The following is a 6,000-nucleotide window of genomic DNA, read 5'->3' as shown; positions in this document are numbered from 1 at the left end:
ACCGGATGGTTGGCCCCCTCCAACCATTGTCTCCATTCTTCCAGGGAAAGTTTCACGGCTAGCAACTCTTTGTCACCAACACAGTAGTTGCTTTCTGCCGGTGAGAATTTCCTCGAGAAATATGAACAGGGTAACAATTGTCCAGAATCGGAGTACTGGCTCAGCACAGCTCCCATGGCCACATTGGAGGCATCGACTTCCACCACAAAGGGCCGGCTGGGGTCAGGATGCCGAAGACAGGTATCCAACAAGAACGCTTCCTTGAGGGCCTCGAAGGCTTGACAGGCGGGAACAGGCCAGTCCACCGCGTTGGCTCCCTTTCGGGTGAGGGCAGTCAATGGGGCCACAATACGAGAGTAGTTAGGAATAAAGTGATGGTAGAAATTGGAAAAGCCGAGGAAGCATTGCAACACTTTGAGGCCCCTCGGCCTGGGCCAATTCTTAATTGCTGCCACTTTCTCAGGATCCATTTAAAAGCCAGTTGCAGAGATTATGTAGCCCAGGAATGGCAGGGACGTCTTCTCGAAACTACACTTTTCAAGTTTCGCATACAGATTATGCTCCCTAAGTATTTGGAGCACTTGACAGACATGCTGATGGTGTGAAGACAGATCCTGGGAGTAGACTAGCACATCGTCGAGACAGACAATTACGCAGGTGTTCAGGAGATCCCGTAACACCTCATTCATAAGGTGCTGGAACACCGCCGGAGCATTACATAAGCCGAAAGGCATCACAAGGTATTCGTAATGCCCGTCCCTGGTATTAAAAGCGGTTTTCCACTCGTCTCCGGGACAAATTCTGACTAAGTTGTAAGCACCTCGTAAGTCCAACTTTGTAAAGATCTTCGCTCCCTGGAGCCTATCGAGGAGCTCCGGAATTAGCGGGAGCAGGTAATGATCCCGCTTAGTAATTGAGTTTAGGCCTCGATAAACTATACACAGTCTCAGCGAGCCGTCCTTCTTGCTAACAAAGAAGAAGCCCGCCCTTGCAGGCGACTTGGATGGGCGAATAAACCCCTTGGCCAGATTCTCTGAAATATACTCAGACATGGCCCGGGTTTCAGGTAATGATAAGGGATATACCCTTCCTCGGAGGGGCATAGTTCCCGGTAGCAGGTCTAAAGCGCAGTCATACGGGCGATGCTGCGGAAGGATCTCCACCTTGGACTTAGAAAAGACGTCCGTGAAGTCCTCATAAGGTGCCGGAGGACCTAAGGCAGAGTGCATCAATGGAAGTCCGGGAGCCTTAGGCACCTTCATACAGTTAGCTAGACAAAAGGGGCTCTACTTGACAATCTGTAGAGTATCCCACCGAATCGTGGGCGAGTGCTTCTGTAGCCACGGCAACCCTAGCACCACAGGGTGGACAGCCTTATCCAACACTAGGAAGGCTAACTCCCCCGAATGGATCGCCCCGGTGCGGACAGTAATGGGTGCCGTGGACATCGCGATGGGTCCTGGAAGGAGCGTCCCCTGGATGGAGGTAATTCGTAATGGGACCTCCCATTTATGCGTAGGAATTCGCAACTGGGAGACTAAGTCCTGCAGGATGAAATTACCCCCAGCTCCAGAATCCAGGAACGTAATCGTCTCTATGGATCCTCCAGGGTATTCTAGGGTAACAGGAATTGAGGAGCTGTAGCACAGCCTAGGAGGAGCTCCTCCCTACCTCCTAGGCTTTTGGTGTTTTCCGTACGCTCCTGGCAGCGTGCCAAGAAATGGCCCTTCTGGCCACAATACAAGCACAACGTCAACGAACGGTGTCATTGCCTCTCTTCAGCAGAGAGCGGGGTCCGTCCCAGCTGCATGGGTTCGCAGGTGGGAGCGTCGGGACGAGAAGTTTTAGGTACAGAGGCGGGTCTCGCCGACCCAGATGCAGGACTGTGGCGGGAGGAGTACTGTAGCAGGAAGCAGGAACCAAGCAGGTACTATAGCAGGCAAGCAGGAACGGAGCGAGTTCCAAAGACTACTCACTCCGGGGCACGAAGCAACAGGGATCCGGTAGGTAAGCCCATTGCAAAGCAAAGACTGAGGGTCCGTGGCCGGCTTATCAAGGCCGCGGCGTCTGACGTCAGGAATTGGGCGGAGTCACCACTTGCGGGAAACGTCCTAGAAAAGCGCCCAAGTGGTGCGTGCGTGCGCGCCTAGAGACAGGGCGTCCATGGGAGGTCTCCCGGCAGCGCGGCCCTCGCGGGGACGCCACCGAACAGGCCGCGAACTAGGCCAAGTGAAGCGGGAACAGGTCAGGAACGCGGAGGTAAGGGACTGGTTGCGGCACTCGCGGCCAGAACTGTAACAGTAAATTGCTTTGCTTTGGTCTTTTTTTTTTTCGAGTAGATAAACTTTTTTTTCTAGCTCTTTAGGGTATGTGCATGTGTTGTGACACAGTATATTCCTCACTATACTCTTTTAGGTATAAAGTTGGCATCTCTCCTCTTTCCAGAGATAAGGTGTGACATTCTTGCATTTTCTTTATTTTCACTCTAAGCCTCTTTTGTACAGCTCACAACTCAATTCACTGGCCTAAGCCATCAATATTTCTAGTTTGATATATGAAATAAACACTAGCAAAAAATCAGGCAGTGAGAAAAACATTTACTTCTATATCCGACCAGCTGTTGTACTTCCTAGCAGCTGTCACAGCAATCCCCTACCAGCTAGATAGCTTTGGATCCATCGAGCCCATTCTTGCAAGTGGATTCCAGTGCTTTGCTCCTCTCTCAGCTTCCCAAGTTTCTCTTTGCCCAGCTCTTTTCCAGCTGTTTGTTTTTCTTTGTTCCTTTCTTAATTGCTCAATTTAAAAAATCTGGCTTGCAAGGCCACATTGAATTAACACTACAAATCCCAACAAGCTTTGCCCCAGAATGGTGTTCTCTCCTTTCAGCATCATGAGCTCCATTCTTAAACTGTCACGACCTGCTGGAGACGCCAGCCATCTGGAACCCACGACCTGCAGGAGGCACCTGCATCCAGACATCTTACAGTCTTCAGAAGAGTCGCCTACGTCCCAGCGGCCGGACCCCTACGGGCTCCTCCTGGGGGGGTCACATGCTTCCAGGGTGAAGTCTTCTAGCAAGTCTAAGGTCCAACAGGCCTCACCCTTCGCGGTAGCTGCTACCCCGAAACAAGGGTCCACAATAATAACAGGAGGAGCAGCTGGGGGAGCTTTTTCATCAGCTTCCCTTGGAAAAGGGGAATTATTCCCTGGACTTGAACCATTTGGAAATCAAACTGCCCCAGACCCTTCTATCTGGGACCTGACAGTGGGTCTCCTACAGGTCTTCAAGGAACAATCTCAGTGACTGGAGAATGTTTCAGTGAGATTAGATTCTGTTGCCAGAGATCATCAGAAGATATTGTCAGAACATTCCTCAACTATGCAAGCAATGGGAAGTGATATTAAGAATTTGCAAACAGTTAATGCTTCCTTGATACGAGAGCGTTTAGCTACTATCAGAAGAATTGAATCCTTGGAAAATCATTCCTGATGTCTGAATTTAAGACAGTAATTTTCCTAAAGTTTCTGGTGTACCTGTAATAAACATAGTGAGGAAATATTTTATGGATATATTACAAATTTCTGCGGAACAAGTTCCAGCTTTAACCAAACACATGTTTATTCTGTTTCTACAGAAAAAAGAACAAGCTTTGATCTCTGTTAAAGCAATAGACATATCTAATCTGACAGCGTTTTTAGAAAATTCTATAGAGGAGGTGCTTGAAAGAGCTACACTTCTGATATCTTTTTTTTTCCTCTCAGGATTTAAAGTTAGTTATGAAGCACTACTTCCAACATCTTAATGTTCTCTTCTATGGAGGCCAGGTCCAGATGTTTCCTGACTTTGCTAAATCAATGCAAGAGCGACGTAAAACATTTTTGAGCATGAGACAAGAAGATTTGGATATTGGTGCAAATTTTCTTCTACGATATCCTTGTGTGTTCTTAAGATGAATAATAATACATTTATTTTCTGTAGACCAGACCAACTGCAAAATTTTTTGGAGGCCAAAAGAATGCCTGTTCAGTAACCTAGAGTAACTCCTTGGCAATAATAATAATCGGGAATTCTTAAAACTGCTTTTTTCTTCTATTGTAGAATATGTAATAATATCCTCAATTTTTAGTTCCCCCTGAAAAGTTAAGCTGATTTGTGTAACCAGTATGGAGATAAATGTATCTTTTTGCTTATATAATAATTATTTTTTCTTTATTTGTTGTCCCAATGTTGCTGTACAAAGATCTTTTTGCCTTGTAATATTTTTTTAAACATAAATAAATAAAAAATAATAAGAATTTTTAGTATAGCATGTTGCCTACACTCAAATACATGTCATGGTGGGAACCTCGGGGGCTCCCCATCGCATGGCATCAATACCTCCGGGTATTTAAAGCCTCCGCTTCGCTGCCACCTTTGAGTTAGCAAGGACTTCGGTTTAGCTACTCTGACCGCTCTAAGCTGCACACTTAGACGCCTCTCTACCTGTTGCGACCGTCACTTCCCGACGGCTTCACTCTGCCTACCTTTCCTTTTATATGGCTCTTCCTGCTCTTCATGGACATCTGGCTGCCGTGGTGTCCGCTTGCCGTCCTCTCTGGCATCCCCGGACCGGCTTGGGCCTCCCGCCATGTTCTACAGGTACCTTAGGGCGCACGCACTGTGCAGCCCTCATTCTTATTTCCTCATTGGCGCATTTCTCAGGTGCGTCCCCCTGTGATGACGTCATGCTGCCCGGATATTTAAACCTACAGTTTATAGCTAGCCGTTGAGTTAGCAAGGGGATTCTTACGGATGGGATTCGCTCTCCGTACCCAGCTACTGTGCCTCTCCAACTTCTATTGGACTCTTTCTGCTAACGGGGTACCCGCCCCTGGGGTGCCTCTTTGCTTCTTTCAGGTCGCTACCAGGTAACCGGTTCTTACTCCTTGAGGGCCCATGTTCCCTGACTCGCTGCCTGCATCCATCTCCTCTTCTACTTGGAAGAACATAAGAACATGTCATACTGGTCAGACCAAGGGTCCATCAAGCCCAGCATCCTGTTTCCAACAGTGGCCAATCCAGGCCATAAGAACCTGGCAAGTACCCAAAAACTAAGTCTATTCCATCTTACCGTTGCTAGTAATAGCGGTGGTTATTATCTAAGTCAACTTAATTAATAGCAGGTAATGGACTTCTCCTTCAAGAACTTATCCAATCCTTTTTTAAACACAGCTATACTAACTGCACTAACCACATCCTCTGGCAACAAATTCCAGAGTCTAATTGTGCGTTGAGTGAAAAAGAACCTTCTCCGATTAGTTTCAAATGTGCCACATGCCAACCTCATGGAGTGCCCCCTAGTCTTTCTATTATCCGAAAGAGTAAAAAAATGATTCACATCTACCCATTCTAGACCTCTCATGATTTTAAACACCTCTATCATATCCCCCCTCAGCCGTCTCTTCTCCAAGCTGAAAAGTCCTAACCTCTTTAGTCTTTCCTCATAGGGGAGCTGTTCCATTCCCTTTATTATTTTGGTAGCCCTTCTCTGTACCTTCTCCATCGCAATTATATCTTTTTTGAGAATTCGCTACAGACACCATCTGTGAGTACTACTATCATCTACTCCTCAGAGCTGTTTCCCTGGAACCAGGTACTCGCTCCTCGAGGGCCTGCCTCCGTTCCAGCGCCAGTGCCATCTCCTACGTGGAACCGCTGTGTGAGTACTTTGCCAATGAGTCTCTCTGCTCCCAGGGACCTGGTACTCACTCCTCGAGGGCCAGCTCTCCCTATCTTGGGGCTTCTCCATATTTGGGACTCTGTGAATGTTCTATTGTACTCATTCTCTCAGTTTTCTCCACTACAACACTGCTACCGGAGGAACTGCTGTTCCAGCACCCTGGGGAATACTAGCCCAGCCGGGCTACATCTTCTACTCAAACTGTCTAAAGAAATATCTGTGTTTGTGTGTCCAGAGCTGAGCCTGGCCTGTGGCCCCTCACGGCACTTCCCCCTGTGGG

The sequence above is a fragment of the Rhinatrema bivittatum genome, chromosome 8, assembly GCF_901001135.1.
Source record: "Rhinatrema bivittatum chromosome 8, aRhiBiv1.1, whole genome shotgun sequence".
Taxonomy (NCBI): Eukaryota; Metazoa; Chordata; class Amphibia; order Gymnophiona; family Rhinatrematidae; genus Rhinatrema; species Rhinatrema bivittatum.
Note: the sequence above shows the minus strand (reverse complement) of the source record.